Source organism: Haemaphysalis longicornis, unplaced genomic scaffold (genome assembly GCF_048455015.1).
Source record: "Haemaphysalis longicornis isolate Haplotype H1 unplaced genomic scaffold, Haemaphysalis longicornis Haplotype H1 scaffold_1, whole genome shotgun sequence".
In the NCBI taxonomy this organism is placed as follows: Eukaryota; Metazoa; Arthropoda; class Arachnida; order Ixodida; family Ixodidae; genus Haemaphysalis; species Haemaphysalis longicornis.
Window position 1 is genome coordinate 413,447,327 of NW_027526203.1, and position 21,218 is coordinate 413,468,544.

Here is a 21,218-nt window from a genome sequence, read left to right on the forward strand (position 1 = left end):
AAAACGCCATTGGTGGCATGCCAGCGATGCTGCACGTGACAAAACCAAGCATGCCCAATTAGCTAAGTCAATTGGGTATGCTTGGTTTACCCGGCATGCCCAACCAGGTATACCCAGGTATTAAACCAGGACGAATTTTTCTTCAACTGCGAAGTTTCTGAGAAAGCTGTTTAGCTTTCCTTTGTAGCCGTAAGGCTGTATTCTGGTGGATGTCAAACTTTCCTTCACAGGTATACCCAATTAGCCAAAATTTTAGCCTGAAAATTAAAAAGTTTTAAAAAAGTATTGCTTTTCAGAGCTGACTTGCAGAATTCTTGCACTAGGACAGAAGTTGTGTTGTACAAAGGCGAGGGCCCGCAAGCTGTCTGCAATCTTAGTAGCATATGTTGGCAGAAAAAACAAGAATAGGTGACTGGTAAAAAAACAAAGGCTCGTGGGTACGTTGTCTGCTCTGCCACTAACGTATCGAGAGCTCTCCACTCTACGCTGGCGGTTTTCACACGTGTGTGTGCGTGTTGTTTATTTTTCACAGAGTGCTTACCTTTCAGAGAAGCCCCTAGTAAGATTAATCGGTGTTATCAATTGAATGCACGATGCACGAGCGTTTTTTTTTTTTTCTCGGTGGAAGCATATAAACAACACGCATACACGTACATGAAAGCTGTCGGCGTATGGGAGGCCAGGAGAGCTCTGGAACCGGAAGTGGCAAAGTGGCAAGAGCAGACAATGTACCCGTAAGCCTTTGCACTTTCTACCGGTCACCTATAAGAGAAGGAAAGTGATGCGCCGCATGCTTTCTTTTCTTTTTTTTTTTTTACTAAGTTGATCTTATTCCCCTGTGCCATCACATCAGTGGGCCATAACTAGTGAAACTTTAGTTTAAAATTTTTTTCTGTTATTAGAGGGGCTTTATTGAAGTGGTCATCGCAGCAATGTTTAAAAGGACTTGGGAAACAAATGAAACTGCAAGTCCATTTAGAAGAACTGAGTCGTTGCCAACATGCCTCCGCAAGATTGCGTGCATGCCTGGGCAACCTAGAAATGTAGCTCTCCTGTGTAGAGACAGAGAGAAAACTTTATAAAGACCTTGAACTGGCATCTTCGTAGTTGTCCAAGAATTTGCTGGTGCGGCCGGCCGTTTTTGATCTTCCCACTAGCAATGGCTGCTTGTCAGGGGCAAGAGCTGGTAAGTTCACTCCCCCACTGCAAGAGGTTGGGGGGGATGGGGGTGGGGGGAGATATGGGTTTTGTTGGCATTCCCAGACAATGTGGTAGAGTGTGGCTGGAGCTTGGCAGTGAACAGGGGTCGTAGAGAGTGGGGCGGCCGTCGTGTTGGGTGTGGGTATGTGTTTGTTTGGAGTTGTCTCAGGATTACTCCTTATTCTTTTGTTGCCTGATCAGTGACTGAAGGGTATAGTTGTCTCAATAGTTGGTAGTGTTGGGTAATATCTGTGTGTGAAAAGTTGTGGCCAGGTCCATTCCAACTCTTCTTGCGGTGCCTGGTGGACAAGTTCTTGGGCCAGGATGTGTGCTGTCTGGTTGCCAGGAAGAGCTGAATGGACTGGGGACCATATACAGTAAAACCTTGTAACAAGAGACACTGTTACAAGAGACGCTTGGTTATAAGAGACATTTTAAGGAAACCAGTTTGGTTGGTTAAAACCAGTTTGGTTGGTTTTCCTGTGTTTGCCATGTTAGCAACATTGCGTACAAGAGACCTTGGTTACAAGAGACACATTTACTGGGTCTCTTGAGTGTCTCTTGCAACGAGGTTTTACTGTACGAGTTTGACGTGCTTCTGGGGGGGTCATTAGAGTAGGATACGGAGTGTTTAAAGGGGCTGTGAAGACAAAATACAAATGTTTTAATCGAAAGATTTGGTACTTTATAGTGGCCTCAGCACTTGTCCAGCAGTGAGCAATGGTTTATGCACTGAGAAATTGAACAATTTAAGCTGAAATTTATATTCTTGTGCTGCATCGTGTGTTTTGCGGCGTTGATGATGACGTATCCAGGGCAGGTAAGTTAGTATGTTGACCAACGCTGCCGCCAATGGAAAAAAATTTTTGTTATCCTGGTCCCCTCTTCCTTCATAGATGGTGCTACGGTACTGTGCATGTGGTTTTTTTTTCTGACCAGACTTGCACCTGGCATATTGTTATTTTTTATAGTTATCATGTTACGAAATATTGGGTATGACTTGGCAATAAGAGTCGCATAAGTGGCAGTTGTGCTTATGCCAGCTGGCCAGTGTTGTGTCAGAAAAGCTCGGCATGCCCGACGGTTGTGCAGTGTCTAGTGCTTCTATGTTTTCATGTTCGTTCATAAATTCCATTGTTTACTCCACCATTCTTACTGCTATAAAAAAGAATATGTACTAAAATTAAGTGCCAATAGCTTGTTCTACAAGCGTTGGATTGTGTCATCCTTGGCCAACCGCAGCAAACTGCCCGTAATTCATCATTAGTTCAGTGCAAAAAGTTGCTTGTGAGTCACGGGGATACTCCCTGTTTTCCTCATTATACAGCTTATTTGTGTGAAGTTTGCATTAAAAGTGGTGGCAGTGTTATTTTAACGAGGCAGTCTTTCGAAGGAACCAAATTTTCATTTTGTCTTCATGGCCCAACTTGAATTTCTACTTGCTTGGTATGCTCGGCAGGTTGCTTGATAGTAATAATTACCTTGGCCTTTACCTGGGAAAGAGTGAGGGCGACAGTTCTCTCTTTTGCCTGTTTGGTGTTTGACATCTGAAGCGTAAGGCTTGTAATTAGGTCAACTCCTGAGTAGACGATTGCTGATCTCGCCCGTACCTGGCATATTCTGCCGCTGTATGCGCAATGTGCAATTGATTTCTGTACTGCTGTTCTAATGCAGCAGCCCTTGGTTTCCTTGTACAATCATCACATGGAAAAGACATATTTCTGGTGATGATGATAATAACTTTATTTTGCCCAAAACTGGGTGAAAGGAAGAAGGGGAATTTGGAGCCTTCCTAAATTCCTCCCCCTCAGATGGCGGCCTGCAGCCCCTACGGGCGCGAGCGGCTTCTTCGGCCAGTTGGACGACCTTGACCTGTATTTCAGGGTCGGAGCTAAGCAAACAGGTCTCCCAATGCTCCGTACTGGTAATTCGTAAACATGCTCGTATAGTTTGTGGCTGAGCATCAGTGATATGTTGGACAACAATTTGGGGTCTTATGTAAGGGGAATGTCCGCCAAATCTGTGATGTGAGGTGCAGTATATTCAAGCCTGTCCAGCGTTTCCTTTGTGGAGAGGGTTGCTACAAGCCACACTATACCAGTGCAAAGAAAAAAGGAAAACAAAGGGAAAAATTTCAACAAGATGGCCTACAACGAGAAGTGGATCAAGCTAACATAAAAGGAGGTGACGAACATGTGTGGACGACTGAACCTCAGAAAGCTTGAGAAAAACATTAGAGAGGATGGAATTTTTACGTTTTGAATCCCATATGGTATTGTTGTTCATCATGAGGCGAGGCAAGACGTCAGTGTCGTTTTTACGCTCTCAAGATGTGTCGTAGCGATCGAGTGTAAATACCGGGCAAGTTGCAAACACCTTATTTCTGGAAGTTAGCAAAACGAATCGACTAATCTTGGTGACAATGTCTTGCCCATGCATGCTCGGGTAGTGTACATAGTCATTGCTATGTACACTACATGTACTACGCACGTGTACATAGTCCACGTACACCAGCGAAGCATGCATGGACAATACGTCGTCACCAAGATTCGTCGATTCGTTTCGCTAACTTCCAGGAATAAGGCTTTTTCAACTGGCCTGGTATTTACACTCGATTGCTACAACACATCTTGAGAGCATAAAAACGCTGTCTTGCCTTACCTCATTGTGAGCGACGATACTATGTGGGATCTGAAACATCAAAACTGTCATTTGACTTGGTAAGTGACCATGACTTTGTTATGAACTTACTACCTGGCCAGACAAACTTCCGTCGAACCCTGTGTTGTGAATTACAAGAAACTGAGACGCCACGGTAGGGCAGAACTGGAATCGCGCTTCCCCCTCCTTTATTCACTAATGATGATAGTATGGAAGCCCAGCTTCACCTCCTCTACTTCCACAACATCCTCCGCCGGGGTCTTGACAATTTCCAAAGGATACAACTTTTGTAGGGGTTGCGTCAAGAGCTGTCTCACTGAAAGTCGAACTTTGCAGGCACCAACTGTGTTGTCACATCCAGGAAATGTCTGTTCTGTGACTCCCATTTTTCACAATCCTCTTGGGCCTCTTCCTTCAATAAGGACGACGTCTCCAATCTTGAGAGGTGCAAAATTCTTTGTACGGGCATGATGAAATGATGAAAGCTGAAGCATGTACTCCTTCTCCCATCACAGCCAAAATGCATTCACCAGAGCCTGTTGATAATGCCATTTTTTGGTAATGTCGGTAGCACGTTGTTCCAGGAGATCATGTTGAATGGTGGGTAGAGCAGTCAGTTGTTTACTGGTGAGAAAGTGAGCTGGAGTCAAAACTTCAGGCTCACCGATGGAATTGCTCACAAAAGTAAGCGGGTGCGAGTTAACTACCGCTTCAATTTCGCACAGGGTGGTGTTCAATCGTTCTGCATTCACTGAAGCTCTGCCGAGAACAGTTCGGCGTGCTCGCTTCACGCTGCCAACAAGTCTCTCCCAAAAACCTCCCCACCATGGTGCAGCTTCTCGTTGAACTTCCAAGTTATCGCCTGTTTAGCGCAGAAGTTCTGAATTCCAGGAGAAGCACAAACTCAGAAGAGTGATCGAAGCTCTCGGTTGGCACGTCTAAAAGTATTTCCATTGTCGGAGTAGATGGTACTGGTCACTCCTCTTCGCGCTATATATCGCTTGAATGCCAAGATGAACGAATCTGCCTTAATACTGGAAACTTGCTCCAAGTGTATGGCTCTCGTCACGGCACAAGTTACCAGAAGAATACAGGTCTTTGTCACTCCGTCTTTAACCAGCAGTGGTCCAGCAAAGTCGATGTCAACGACGTCAAACGAGCTTGACTTCTGAAGTTTGTCAGCTGGAATTGGGGGTGTAGACGCAGAACCTGGGTTCACCTTGTATTTTCGAAGTTGGGCATCTATAAATGATAAATTTGATGCGCTGACGGGCCTTTGGTACCCAGAATCGTTCGCAAAGGTCTATCAGGATGTCTTGGACCCCGCTGTGCAGAAGTCTGCGGTGAGTAGCGTTAAATATTAGCTACGTTGAATGGCTCTTGGTAGGTAATATCACCGGGTTTGTAGTTTCTTCAGTGACTTGAAAATTAGAAAGGCGGCTTCAGGTGCGCATCAGGCCGTTGTCGTCGATGAATGATTGAAGTGTCATAATAGGTGAAGTTTTGCAAATCCTCGATGTTTTTAAATAGGTGAGTTCTTGCTTGTAGTGTTTCTGTTGCTCTCGTTTTATTCAAAACCGCTCCACTGACTGTAGTTCTCGTGTAGTGAGGGGACTTTGGGACGTTCACCTGTCTTGAAACAGAACCATAAGACCCATGCAATTACTCTGATCAGCTTATGCAAGTCGCTGAATTTGTGAATGTTTACGACGTCAGCTTCGATGCCTGGTGTGCAACCGGTGAGTACAACGTGTAGGGTTTGGCGTAGAATAGTCGGGGTGAATGCTGAGAATATTCTCAGGCCATGCATTCGGGGTCAGTCTCAGGCAGTCAGGACCTTTCCACCACATTTCGCTTCCGAGTAGCTCTTCAGCCGAACAACCTCGTGTGATTAGATCGACGGGATTATTTGATCTAGGACAGTGTCTTCATTGTGAGGGATCAGTGGTCCGGCGAATTTCAGAGACTTGGTTAGCGACAAATGGTTCCAACTTTTTATTCCCTGTTATCCATCCCAACGAGACTGACGAGTCCGTCCAGTACCATAGAAGACCTTCCGGTTCAGGTATTCACCCATTCTTGCAGCTACAAGAGTTCCTATCAGTTCGAATTTAGGAACTGTCAACTTTCGGATTGGTGCTAGTACCTAGTCTCAACTTCGAGAAGGAGAATGTAGTCTCTGCTGATGTGGTGTTGCTGAAAAAACGAAGGTACGCCACGGCACCATAGGCTTGAGGACTCGCATCAGGAAAAACGTGTAACTCTGAGTTTCCAGGTAGTTTCTCGTGCCCATAAAACAGGTAGCAGTGGAATCCGATGTCTTCTAGCTAGCAGACATTGTTCGACCAATTTGACCATTCTGCCTGCATGTGCGAAAGGAGAGGCACATCCCAACTGATCTTTTCTGTCCACAGTCGCTGAAACAGCATTTTGCCCTTGACGACGAGTGGGCATATCACTCTGAGCGGATCGAAAATTCCTGCGATTGCTTGTAGCACAATCCGCTTTGTTACTGGTGTTTTGTTCAGCAAAAGTATTATAAAGACTTCATACTGACATGAAGTGCATCGGCGTCATACCAGGCAATGCCGAAAACATTTCTATCCTTTGATGGTAGGACTGGTTCCTCTTTGCTCAGTGCGGCCGTTTGTTTCTCATTGCTGTCAAAAAATTTTTGTAGTTGATCGGAATTAGTTGACCACTTCTTAAGTAGCATGGCTCCATCTGCTATGATCTCATTACTCTGTTTATAGATGCATGTAGCCTCCTTTTCACTTTTGGCTCCGGTCAACAAATCACCTCATAGAGCGATGATTTTAAGAGTTCTGCTGTTTCTTTGTTGTCTTCTGAAACTTGGCTGAGGTGGTGTCGAATGGTTGCAGAGAGCATAAAGGGGCTCAATGTTGCTCCAAATGGAACACGGGTTATGCGCCACTCTTTCAGGCGATCTGAAGGAGTTCCTGTCGGTATGCTCAAATGCTAAAAGAATTGAAAAGCGTCCCAGTCCTTTTTTTGTATTCCTATTTGCAGGAAGGCTTTCTGAATGCCGGCACTAAGTCCAAATTTGTGTCGTCTGAACCTCAGTAAAAGTTCCAGAATATCCGTATTCAAATTCAAGCCCTTGTCCAAGCAGTCATTCAGGGAAAGGCTTGGTGGTCGGGACAAAGAGGCATCAAAAACCACTCGAAGCACTCGATACGTCTCCAGCATTCGCTTGAGCGGTGCCTTTTGGCTGTGCAGCGGAAACAGCGTGCATCCATGCGAAGAAGCTCCTTTTGACAGTACTCGTCAGCTTCACCGTACATTCCTCGGTGGCATGTTGTCTGTTCTTGCAGAAAAGGCAATGATTTTTTTTGGATGGTGGTTTTCCTGAGCTGTGAACGACAGCAGCTGTCGGAGCATGTGGCTTGTGAGGGTCCTGGTTGTGCCATCCTTAGGTCTTGTCGAAGTTTCTTGACACTTTGTCAAGCACTGGCTGTGATTTCTCGCAGCTTTCAACCTTGATATGAATGAAATCCATGAGATCTTGCAGTCTCATACCTTTTGGTTGAGCCAGCACCCCAGAAGTCGATGTAGAAGTTTCAGCACGACGTTGATGGTACTGAACAACAATGTCGGGAGGAAGACTACGAAGCAGTATGTCCATAAGTATCAAGGTGTATGATGAAGTGGGCACTTTCAATGCCATCAAACCTCGAACGTGGCTCTGGAGGGTGTCATAGAGGCGGTGTAACCCAGTCACGTCAGAGGAAGACCGAACAGCAGTTAGGAATCGTAGCCGGTATAGATAATCCTGTTTGATGCGGAACGGGTCTCTGAACCTGGAACGAAGCATCTCGATGGCATCTTTATAACATGCTTCGGTTGTCTCTAGATTGGCAATTGCTGATGCGGCCTCTCCGGAAAGGTGAAATTTCTCCGTTACGCTCAATGTCGGGTTTTAAATGTAGAGCATTTCTTAGCCTCGCCTGTTCCTGCGTCGGACGGTGTCAACAGTTTCGCGTCCGCAGCAGGTGCGCCTCTCCTTCCCTCCTCTTTCTCAACAGCAGCTGGCGCGCGCATGCGTCGTAGTCAGCCCGTTCGCTCCGTCGCGGTCTCGGCCTAACAGGTGCGTGATAGCAGCGCGGTGGGGCGTGGAAGGGCGCGCGCTCTCCCCCCCGTACTGCTCTCCCTCTACTGCGCGCCCTGCAAATACAGCGGCTAGCGGTCGCTCGTGTTTCAGTCACTGCGTTGCTCCTTCCTTCCTTGGTTGACGCTCGTGCCCACGTTTACTCGTGTCTGCTACTCCAGCATCACGGAAGAAGCGATGGAAGCAACACTGCCTTCAATCAGTACCGAGGCCCCAATGCTCTGCATTTACTCGTGTTCCCCTCGCGGGAAGGCGCGGGAATTTTTGTCAATTGTTGCCTCAAACTGCTAACAAAACGGCAGCCACTTGCTTATGTCAGAGGCGTAGCCGGGAATTTTGTTCAGGGGAGAAGGGGAGGGGCCACGGTCGACCAAAAAACGGAAGGGGGAAATGTGCAGGCAAGGCTTCTTGCGCGTTGTTTTTCAAATGAAGCTTGAAGTAACTGACTTTGACAAGCGATTTGTGTATGCTGAACGCTAACAGTAAAGCCCACCTTAAGGAGCTTAGATGATGATGATGATGACCTAAATTCCCGTTCGCCGTTCTATGGGTAGGCCACGGGTGATTTGTTCGTCCGTAGAGCAGGCGGTTATGCGGGCTCGGGCTCGTGAGCGTAATCATGAGTGTGCTCATAAGTGGCGCGCGGTTCCCGAAGTTCATCAGACGGAAGTGGAGGCCAACACTGGGTGTTTACTATCAAGATTCGCGTGTTTTAGATTTTCCTTTAAGAAAGGGACTAATAAGTTTTCTTATCAGCTATGAAGGACAGTAGAGCACGATTTGAAGGTTATCGTGTCAGCATCGAGCGGCCAAGCGTGCCACCGGCCTACGGTTTTGTTTCAGAGCCATGAAAATCAAGATTTTGCGCTCTTCTCTCCCTTGTTGGCTGTTTCATGCTATAACCAGGGTGTCGAACCGGAACCGAACCGAACCGAAAACCGGAACTGAACCGGTATTTTTGCCGGAACTGAACCCGAACCCAAACCGTTATTTTTTGATCAGGCTGAACCCGAACCGGAACTGAACCGAAAAAAAAATAACGGTTACCGGTTTATGCCGAAACGGTTCGACCCTCCGCGGTTGATATTGCACAGTCAATGCAATTCACGCTTTTTTTTCTTTTACGTACCATAAACTTCGTACCCGCTCGCGCACTTTCCCCTCCAGACAATTGAACACTACTATCACGCTTTATGTAACAACAGGGGAAATGAATGAGCAACAATGCAGCAATGGTCTGTTGCTTCTGGAAGCGCGAGCGTAGTGCAAGCTGACCAAACGAAATGTCATTCTCGGCAGCTTGCAGGGGGAAAAAAACGACTTTGCCCTTCCCTAGCTGCGACTTTATTGGAGCAATCAGGCTGCAGGAGTGCTCCACTGCGCAACAGCGAAAGCCCACACCCGATCTGTGCAAACTTTTTGCATTTCATAATTTGTTTAAAAGGTCCGACACCAGCAAATTGTTAATACTTGACAAGTGTGACCGCAGAAGCTGCTCAGTGGCTAAGCCGTGCTGCTGATGCAGTTTTGCCTCTTTAAGATCTGCTTTTTTTCGAAGGTGCACTTGGACCGACTGCCCAACTCGCTACATTACTTCTACTGCTACTCGTTCCGGAGGGGAGTACTGCTGTGGACGAATTAAAGAGCGTCTAGCCAAAAAAAGTCCCATCTCATATGCTCCGCGCGTCAAATTTTCCTTTCATTTTTGTAAATGCATAATCTGTTATAAGATTCCGCAATGTAGCGCACGGAACGATGGCAGGGGGTCAGGCGGTACGATGACATAGTGCTTGTAATGCACTCATCTTGTATAGCTACCGAAAAAGGAATTGCAGTGGTCAGAGCAATCATGCAGTGACAGAGCGTTAACTGAAGCTTACTTTTAACAAAAGTGTGGCGAACACATTCCATAAGGTGACAGCTAACAAATTATTCAGGGTGACCAAATAATCTAATCCATTGGTAGTATTTATGTGCCTGTGGTATGATTTTACAGTTTTGTTACAAATATAAAAAATGTACGCCAATGGTTTATGCAGGCCTAAATTTAAGGCTTCAAGGTTATCGTGACGGGCGATTCCATAGCGACGATTGCGATTTCAACAAAAAAGGAAAGGGCAGAAAATATATCCCACCGTCATACCTCTTCGTGGTGGCTTTATGAATAGTCTCTAGGACAACATAAAGTCTGGGCGGGAAAGTAGGTGGTAAATCGTCGCCACTTCATCTGTTTTTCTAATATCTCGTAATTGTTTAAACATTGCTTTGAAATTGCGCCACTGACCTTGGGGAACAACAGCATTTTGAATTTTTGTTTGTATTTTGATTTGACTGTCGTTTTAAACTAATAAATGTTTTTTTTTTCAGTCATAATTCAACTCATCGAACCGGTTCGCGAACCGGTTCGGTACGTGATTTTGTCGAACCGGAACTGAACCGGAACGAAATGATTTCGCCTGAACCCGAACCGTAACCGAACCGGTATTTTTTTCGGTTCGACACACTGGCTATAACAATGGCCTGCACGACAGACTTGCAACCCTTTGGGTTTCAATGTTTACATTCGTTGTTCTCAAGCACAGACTGGGTTGCCTTTTATTTACGCTGATGATAACAAAACTGGCATGGAGGATTTGCTAAAGCTGGTGTTCTGCCTGCTTCATTTGAAAGAGTAGCATTCCCGCGATAACCTACAAATCGCACTGGACTGTACGTGCGGCACATTCGTATATTATGGCGGTGAAGCTAGCAAACGTGCGTCTTCGTCCTCAAGTAATCGCCTTTTTGTTATTTTTTGTGCTAGTAATGGGAATAGTAAACTTACGCTTAGCGGAACACCTTATTGCACTGCTGTTGAATGTTGAGCTTGTAGCACGTTTCTTAAATTTCATTCTATTTCTAGCCGTTAAATCGAACAGGCATGGCTTCAGTAAAATTCCGGTTAAGCAAATACAAAATTCTGATTCTAACCAAAAGGGACGTCAAGGAAACAATGGAGTAGTGCCAAAAAGACAAAGCTCTGCAATAAAGAGAATTGTATTGTTTTGTTGATGTGAAGGAAATACAAGATGGGCAGAGCAATGCTTTTCTTACAACAGAAATTATGGAACTGCAATAGTCAATGCGATGTTGGTAGAAAAATAAACATATCAAAGATTGATAGTTGACTGAACAAAATACAGTGACATGCTCTGTCATGTTCTTACACTTTGTGCCAGTGTAAAGACAAGGAATGACACGCTGAAGTCCAGACCACATGTATACCTATATGAGGCTTCTCCTGTTGTTCCGCCATTTCCCGGCCGTGCTGTTTTGCTGGCGAATGCAGCCGGGCTGTATATGTTGACATGTACAGCATCCGGAGCGGGCACAGGGATTAGACATTGACGTAGCCCTTGTTTTCAGCTTTATATGAACAAGAATGTCCTTAAAACTGCAGGTTCCGTGCCTGCAGGCGACTTCAGGCGGTTCTTCAGGCTACTTGAACCACACCCCAGCCTGGCGCGAAACATTTCGGGGGGGGGGGAGGGGGGGGGCACGGGCCTGCTGGTGTGCCCCCCCTGGCTACGCCCCTGGATGTCACTGCGAAATGGCATGATTTCCAACTGTGAAAGCCTGGGTCATGTTGAACAGCTAAATGACTGAAGCGTCTCTCATGATGAGCCATCAAACAAGGTTGAAGATGCTGCAGCTGACGCAGTTGGGCTCTTTAGAGACTGACTGCGTTGATGCTTGATATCGCATTAAGTGCCTCATCTTTGTACTGTAGCACAGCCTCTAGCTCAGCTTCCAGTAATTAGACAAGTATCAACGGCTCCATCTCGGTATTGATCGCGCAGAGTTCCGCCTCGCAAGTCGTCAAGCGCTGGAGCACAGACTGCGAGCTCACCAAGTCTGGAGGTGTAGATTGGAGCGCAACCTTTGCTTCGTTCACCTGGTTCGTCAAAAGGACCCGCCATGCCATTCGCTTGGTCTTCAAACGGTCCACTGTCGTCTTTCAGGCCCAATGGCTCGTCTGGACGATGTCGGGTGGTTTAAGACGGGTGATTTCGGCACCAAAGATGTTGTGAACCGCAAGAAACCAAGACACCACAGTAGGGCAGAACTGGAAACGCGCTTCCTCCTTTTTTATTCACTAATGGTAATAGCATGTACACTCTGTTTCTACCTCCTCTACTTCCACAACGCCCTGGACTAGAGAGGAAAGAACTTTGCCTGACACCGTTCTTCTCAGTTCAGAGACACATAAGCAAGGGAACCTGTTTTGGGTTGCAATCAAGGATAAGGACACATGTCAAAGGCATGTAGCAAGATACCTGCAGCTTCACTTGGGAAAACTACTGGTGGAAGACCCACATACGGTTCCAGGATCAGAGGAAGTGATCGCATTGCTAAAGAAAAATGAACTGGTGATGTGCGTGCCTGTCAACATGAAGGACATGTACTAGTACTATGTTCCACAGGCAGCAGCTCAGGAAATAATTGAGGAGAGCATTGACACATACGAAAGCGCCAGGTTCCATTATGAATGCGATGCGTCAATGGTTTTTTTTGCCTGCCATCACTGAGCATGCAGTTTGCGGGTGGCTTGCGCTGCCGGTGTAAAGGAATTTGTACTGGGTTATGCCATGCCCTGGTACTCTCCAATTTGTTTATGGCAAAGGGGAACCATTCCTTAGCCCCAGAGTTGGGGTAACTTGGTACGGTGGCTTGCTTCCTCTATGTTGGTGATATTCTCTTGTGCTACGATCCCCTGTCTCAAAGGACCAGTGTTGATATGGGAAAATTGTGTTGCTATTCAAGAAGGTGTTTGAGGAGCTATAGTTTGAATTCGAATTGCCAGAGCACTCGACTATGAACTTTTTAGACCTAGAGATACCAGAAGGTGCTGGGGTGTGCATACTGGGGGTACATGACTAGAGGGAACAAAGGCTTGATGAGATATGATTCAGGCACTCAAAACTGGTAAAAAGAAGCGTTGCATATTCTGCCATGATTCAGAGACTTAAGAAATTATGCACACGGAAAGTGGAACACAGCCTCAGGGTTCAAGTTGAGAGGTTAAAGGCTAACTGCACTTAAAATTTTAACCTCCTGGAAATGCTATTTCTGTATAGTATGCCTAAAAAGACTGCAAGATACAAAACATAACAGCTGAAATGTACGTATCAGTGGTGCAAACGACCAAAATCAGAGATTTTGAAAGTGAAATTGAGGAGAGCGTGGTCATTATGGCCAGGCTGAAGTGATGTTCCAGGCAACCCATTTGCGGAACGCGGCTGGCCAGCTGGGGCAAACCTGCGTGCAGCGCTTTGCTCTTGCTGCAGTCCTAGCAGAAGCGCGCCCAGCAGAGCTCAACCGGTTCTCCTGGCTGGCCGTAGGAAAAAACGCAGGGCCGACCACGATGTCACTTCCACTTCATGGCTGTTTGGGCGATCTGCCGGCAGGTGCACCATCGCCTAGCTGCGACAGGGCTATTTTGAACATTTATAACTAATTAACAATGCATTTCACAGGGCTACCATGTCATGTCCCAGTGGGTTTGGTGGTACGTGCTGTACGTTTAAAGTAAATTTGGTCGAGGTGAAATTTGAGTGTAGTTGGCCTTTAAGAGCAAGTAGGTTTTCTGATGTTTTGTTAGCGGCAGTTGCCAGGAAAGTGTTAAAGACCGTGTTGAAGAAGGAGGGGGCAGTCATAGATGAACAGGCGAGGAAGAAAATGCCACTGGTTATTCTTCAGCATATTCACAGGGTGGCACATAGCTTAAAAAAGATTGCTGGCATATGCGGGCTTCCAGTTGTCTTTACAGTTCCCAAGAAATTGATCGGCATTTGCAAAAACACCAATGATGCACCAAGGAAAAAGCGTGATGCCTGCTCTACAAAACACACCAGTAAGCTCTTAGATTGAAATAAAAGGTACCATCTTTCATTGTCATGCAGGAAGTGCTATATTGGACAATCGGGCAGATGTGTAAACATGAGACTCAGGGAGCAGATTGCTCTCCCAGGAAGGCTGACTGATCATTGTTACCAGTGCTCATGTGTTCCAAGTTTTAGGCAGACAAGTGTCATTGGCCGTGCGAAAAAAAAAAAGATGGGAAACTTTCGGCGTTCTGAAAGCAGATAATTGTGTAAGCGTGCCATCGGTGGCCCTTGCAGATAATGAGGTCTAGATGCTCACACACGCAAAGGAGCTGAGGGGAGAGGCGTTCGGGTGGCTGGGGTGGGTTTGCATGTTCTTGTAATCAGTTCTACATAATTTAGATTCAGCATGCCGGAGACATTTTCTGTATTATTAGTGTGTGTTTTGAACGAATAAATTTGTTTGCTCATCATCCTGTGTGTGTTTCGTCCTGTTTGTTTAGTCCTAAATCAGCATGACGCACCATAGTCTTAGGCATAGATTTATTTGCACAAAGAGCTTGTGTCCACCCAGTGGTGTGTACGGCTAGACAGAACATACCCTTACATAAGTGCGCCTGCTAGCCCGCCACTGGGTGGGCGAGGGAAGCGCGACAACACAATGAATAATTACTCGTATGCAATAAACTGACGAAAAATGTTGCACTGAGCAATAGAACAATCATAAGGTTATTGACAAAGTAGAGGACACAGGAGGAGGACTCAAAAGCAGGACACACAGAGAAATAATACGAGGTACAAAACACACAGAACAACGCGCATGGCAGAGCGTGCGAGAAACTAGGGGGTGCGACATCTGCAACCAAGTAGCCCCAGTCTTGGTGTTTCCCGACAGTTCTTTGGCCCTCATGGTGACGTGTGTGTATCTCCATTCAGAGTGAGCAGTGTTGAAGTTGCCCACTACCGCTAATTGGTGAGGGCCTGCTAGGCCCTTTGCCTGTCATAATGTCTGGCAATCCCGGTGCTTTGTTTTTGCGACAGCAGTAGATGTTAAGGATGAAAAACAGCTCATACATTTAAGCTTGTGCAGGACCAGTTCCATAAGGATGCAATCGTGGTGGTTTGTGGATAGAATTAGAAACCCTAAAAAATTTAAAAATCTTATAGGCTTGAAAGTCTTATTTTGCTACAAGAACCTCTCTATCTTTGTGAAAACTGATGAAGCTCGAGGCACAAAACAATGTACCAAGCTATTACCCTTCCTGTCCATTCGGTGTCCCTCACAAATCTTACCTAAGCACTCTCCATTTAAACGTGCCTGCCCAGCTGCCTTGGCCAAAATTTAAATGCTAGAGTATAATCAAAAGCAGTCTGATGTGGGCTTGCACAACATTGCACCACAAAGTATGCATTTTCTTATAAATATGCCTCGCTTAAATTTGCTAAATGCTGGCGGTGTCTTCAAGCATTTTTGAAAAAGGTGTAGCAGTGTAGAACAGACAGTGTCCTTAAGTTGCCTTTTATGATGATGTTAGTGTGAAAGATGGTGCTAGCTGAAAGGCATGTATACAGAGCATGTGCTTTCGTGAACGATGTGGGGACTGAACAATACATGGGTATAGAAAGCTCTAATTTAAAATGTGAAGATGTTCATAATAGTGCATGAAGTTGAGAATGATGAAGGAGTGAATGCCACCTGTAACCTCAAGGCATGCTCCGGTAGTAAGTCTCCACTGGATACAAAAGAACCCTGAGGACCACCCTCAATACTGAGGGCGTCTGAGGCTATGCACCATGAGAGATGAGTTTTAACGGGGCCATGAAGACAAAATAAAGTTCGGTTCATTCAAAAGACTGCATTGACCCAATAACAATGATGGCAGTTTTATTTGCAAAATTTCAGCGACTGAACTAGGTTTAGGTAAACAGAAGCAGCAGCCGGCACTCGCCACTGCCTTGCTGGGTCCTTGACGTTGCAGGAACTTGTTTGTGTGATTCGCAGCTGCCGGCCAATGGCACAGCCAATAAACATGACTGTGTAATTGCAGTGTATGTCTCTGCTGACATTGTGTAGCACGAAATTTGGAAGTACAGCATTTCAATATTTCTTAACTTTTTTACGTTAAAAAAAATTTCAGAGCTGGAATTGAGTTGAGTCATTTGCCAAAAGCTAGTTTTTTCAGATTAAAAAAGGTTGTAGTTAGTCTTCGTGGCCTCCTTACATATCCAATATCAGTGCAATAAATTTAAAAGATGTTTAACAAAACTTGTTGGGGGGCTATAGTTTGCTCATTATTCTTAAACATGTTTAGCGCAAAAACCAAAGACGGTACACAAGAAAGGAGACAGGACAAGTGCTAAGCAGGGGGGAACGGATATAAAGGAGCTCTCAGAAAGTGACAGTAATTTAACAAAACTTCTTGGGGGGCTAGTTGGTTCATGATTCTTAAATATGTTTAGTGCAAAAACCAAAGACGATACACAAGAAATGAGACAGGACAAGCGTTCATAGTGCTATAGCGCTTGTCCTGTCTCCTTTCTTGTGTACCGTCTTTGGTTTGCGCTAAACATATTTAAGAGATGTTTGTTTGTGAGCAGTGGTCAGTCTGCTAAAAATAGTGGTGGAACTCTGTCCTCACTGTTCTGGCAAATGGTGCCATATGCCTTTTATAAAAAGTATGTGGGCATGCAGTATGTGTTGCCTGTGAATGAAATCATCTTTTACTAATGATTAAATTGCTATTAGATGGTCAGTCGTAGTTCAGCCTGTATGAAAGCCTCCTTGGCAGCTGACCAGAATAGTACCACTGTATTTGAGGAAGTATATACGAGTCTTAATTCTGTTTATTATTTTTTCAAACAGCTTGCTCAGGCAGCTGGGAAGGCGTGATCAGCCTATAACTTGTAGGGAAGAAGCCATCTTTTTCCTCCTTGAATATAGGCACAACAACTGCCTTTTCCCACACCAGAGGAAAACGTCTGGTGCACTGTATTCTATGTCACTGTGTGCCTTCACATTGTCATTCCATCGACGTCTCCGAAGGTTACACATCGTACCAAGGACCTGGGGAATAGTTTTTGGCAGATTCTGGGCTGATGTACCATGACGAGGCTACAAGCACATCAAAGTGGCTCTAGGCCACATGTGAAAGTCGTGAGTCTCCTTCAAATTTTACCAAGTCAGCACCAGCTTCTATAAACATTTTATGTGAAGTGGAACTGTGGGGGCATTTATCACATTTGAAGGTGTCTGGAAAATTGTCACTTCTGTAAGGGTTGGTGCCTACCTTCTGGTCAATGGATGGGAGAATAATGGAAAATCTACCAGCCAAATCGATGAGTGAATGTGCGTGTTGGATCATTGTATGTTGGCTGTTTCTTATTAAAATAGACGTACTGCTCGCGACGACACTAAACAGTTTTCGTTCAGTGGCCCAGGGCATGTGTGCGTTGAGATACTCAAGGCTGACTGTGAGCATTAAGAATACGTTTAATTTGAAAGGCTGTGGAAGCTCGTCTGTTAAGGACTCCAATTCAGTGCTGAGAAAATCAGAAGGAATGTGCAAGGAGCAAATATCGTTAACATATTAAAAATGATTGCTCAGTGAGCAATTTCCTTAAGAGCAGTGAGTAAACTGAACAGACTCAATGGGACAGGCTTTTGTGTGACTATTCCCACTACACCACAGAACAGTGAACACAGATATTTTTGTCTCTTCTTAGTAGGGAGTAGCAATTCAAGAAGTTAGAGTGAGTGAGGTTTAAATGTGCTTCTTGTAGGTGGAGGTCACCTGATAGTTTATTATAACAAATTTTGTAACATCACCTAGTTTTTCACTACGAAGACCCCTGCAGTTCGACTCTGTAATACTTTGCGCTACCTTAAATGCTTGAAAAAGAGGTAAGATGGTGTGAACGTGCACTGTGCATGGGCGTTTAAATCTACAGCCCTCAGCCCAGACCGAGGGTCCTTGACATGGGGAGCTGGTACTTGTTGGCACCACTCAGCTCCCAGCTGTGAGGCGCTGCTCCTAGCTTTGATGCTTGCGACGCAGGCACAGATGGTGTGACATTCATCTTGTCATCTGAATGCTGTGAAATAGGCGAGATAGAGTCCTCACAGCCCACACCTTACAGTGTGCTCGTAGTGGTGGCAGCAAGTTTCGTTGCCACCTTGAGTGGAGTGTTGGACATGGAGGCAGTCGTGGGGTTGCCCATGTCTGCATTTTATTGCTGCCTTGGTTCGGGCAGCTGTGTTAGGTGGAGTTGGTGGCAGAACCATCACTGGAGTTGGTGGCAGAACCATGGCAGAACCATTGTTAGCTGCTGACACAGAGTGTGCAAGCAATGCAGGTGTTGTGGTGGCTGCTTGGCCTGCTGTGGGCAGCCCCTGGAAGGGTGGAGGTGGGACCAGGTCAGTCTTGCTGACCTGGGTGACCTCAGAAAGTGGACACTACCCTGCCCCCCAGGAAGCCGCGTCGGCATAATACAGAAGCGAGAGTGGTGATCCTTTTTTGTGCTTCTGGGTGAGGGATATCTTCTACTTTAGGTCTGATTATTTTCTTTTCTAGTCTGAAGTTACAGTAAAACCTCGTTACAAGAGACACTCAAGGGACCCGGAAAATGTGTCTCTTGTAACCAAAGTCTCTTAATTGTATGCAATGTTGCTAACATGGCAAACATCGGAAAACTGACTAAAACGCTTTCATTCAAGTGTTATATAACCAAGTGCCTCTTGTAACGAGGTTTTACTGTATCTTTTGCTTCCCGATTCTAAACATTTTGATTCCCTTCTTTTCATCCTTTTCTCCCAGATGATTGAGGGATTCTTTCACATTTTTTAAATTTCCATGAGCATTTAGTATCCTTCACTTCCAGGTTTCATATAGTACTCCATTCTAAGCCTTCTGTATTACATGCCCTTGAGTATGCTGGGTGCCAATGAGCCATTGCAGTTTGGGCATTTGAAGTCATGACTGTTGCAATTATCTGTAAGGTAGAATGCTCAGAGAATTTGGCATACATTGTTTGTCCACAGCAGGTATAATTAAGTGCCATGGCCGTACCATTGTCACTTACAGCTTTGGCTAGAATTGGAGACATATGGTTGGACTAAACATCAGAGAATGCCTGCAATAATGAATTCAGGTAGGGTACGTACTACAGTGGGTTAGTAGTATGTGCTCAATTTTGTAATTGAATTGTGATTCTTCTGACTGCAATAACGTGCATGCTGATTGTGTGAGTCCTCGAGGTTGTGAAAGTCCACTTTATTTATTTTAGCAGAATTCTAAGATGACATTTCGCGATGTGTTCAGTAGAGAGTGACTTCGTTTTGCAGATCGCCACTCGTGTTGTTCTTGGTTACGTATTTAGGCATGGATTTCTATGCGTGTTATCCTTTTTGTCTTGTTGTTCCTGCCCGCAACGCTCTTGATGAACTTTGTGATGAGGAACACTGACTTTAAAATATTACTATGGCATAGCTTTCTATATAGGAGTTCAAAAAATCATGGAAGCAGGGGAATTTGTCAGGTTTTGGTAGCGATATAGCAGTTGACGTTCATACAGACCTCTTTTGCGGCCTGGTCAAATTAAAGGCGAGTTTAGAAAATTCATACGATAGAGAAAAAGAAGAGGGTGGTTGCAAAGGTGAACTGAGTTTGAGTTTAACATTGGCACTCAGCAAGGTCCCAGCAGAGTTCCCCTGCTGTCAGATGCAAAGCCCGTCAGCCGGAGCTTGACAGAGGCCTCAACGGCTGCCGTTCGAGGCTTCCGCCCTTTTCGTTGGGCACAGCTTGTGTATGAGGGCTTGGGGTCCGCAGTGTTGCCACTCACCGTAGCGAAGATTGCTCAGGGTGCCCCGTGTGGGGTTTCAGTGTGTATTCAAACGTGCCCCATCATTAGTGTTTCACATGCGCCCTGCAACAATAATTTTTGTGTCTTTCAGTATGGCTGATATATAGTGTTCACACTCTAACCAATTCACAAACAAGTTTCTTTAAAAAGCATACAGGTTCTACACAGAAGCAGCTAGGTCTACTGGCCAAACTATTGCCAGTATTTAGTGTGGGTTGTGAAACAGCTTTATTCATGCAGTTTGGTTTCCCTGCTGAAGGGGGCAAATGACAGCATGCTTGTACATCCTCTGGTATACTGAAGCTACATGACTTCAGTCTAGTTGCCTGTTCAACGTATGTGATAGTAGCTTCACCAAATTTGGTGTGATGGTGGTGCCCAAAATTGTGTTTCAAGAAAAGCAAATTTGGCTAGGGGCAAGATACCTGACCATTTGCAGCCTGGAAAAATTCATCCTTTACTGCGATTGGGCCTGCAGCACCTATGGCTAGCCCGCATCAGGGCTGGCATCTCTGTGTCCATCCTGCCAGCCAGCAATGCCAGATGTGGTGCCACCCATTCTACTCCTTCTAGTGGGCTTGAACAATCAGTCAAGCGCGGCTGATGTTCAATAGCAGCGTTGTCACAAAGCGAACACGGTTATAACAATGACAACCAGAAAAATAAACAATGAAGACCTTCTAATTACATATCGTAGTTACCGTTACCTTCAACGGGTGCACAAAAATAAGCAACAAGAAAGTGAACAAAAGACATGAAAAAAGGCTAACCACATATTTTGCCACACATGGCACGCAGATGCTTCAAATATGTGTACTCATCAAAATCAGCGCACTCAAGTGCATATAAATGAGAAGGTAGAGTATTCTGTAACTACTCTTTCCCAGTATTCAAACGAGACGTAGAAACCACCCAAGGTTTTTTATTCCTTAAAGGGTAGTTTTTTTTCTTTTGTCGAAACCAGACACAACCCAACACGACCGATGGCTGTGTTGATTGGGCCATGAAGACAAAATGCAAGTTGGGTTGATGACAAAGACTGTTCTGTCCCAATAAAAATGACACCAATGTCATCGCGAACCTCTACAAGCTGACGGAGATATTAAAGAAAGCTTGGGAAGCAGTGGCGACTCCCCAGCCACTTTCCGGCAACTTTTCCATGACATCGCAAAATCTTTTTAGTTCGACTGGCGGCCGCGACCTAAACCATCACCAAGAAACATGACTGGGCGATTGTATGGGGGCCTCCTGATGCGCTTGATAGTATCACTTGAATGATAACGTGCAGGTAATAAATTCTGCAGTACTTCTTGTGTTTTCTGGCTGTAATAGACCTGAGCGAGGTCCTGAAGGTCCTTTCTTTCCAGTTAAACAACATTGTATTTTGTTTTCACGGCCTCTTTAAGCAGCATCTGCTACCACAGAGCCACACTAACTGCTTTTGTGTTTACGTGTTTGTTCGTAACTCCCATAATATTGTTTACTCTAGCATTTTTACTGCTATA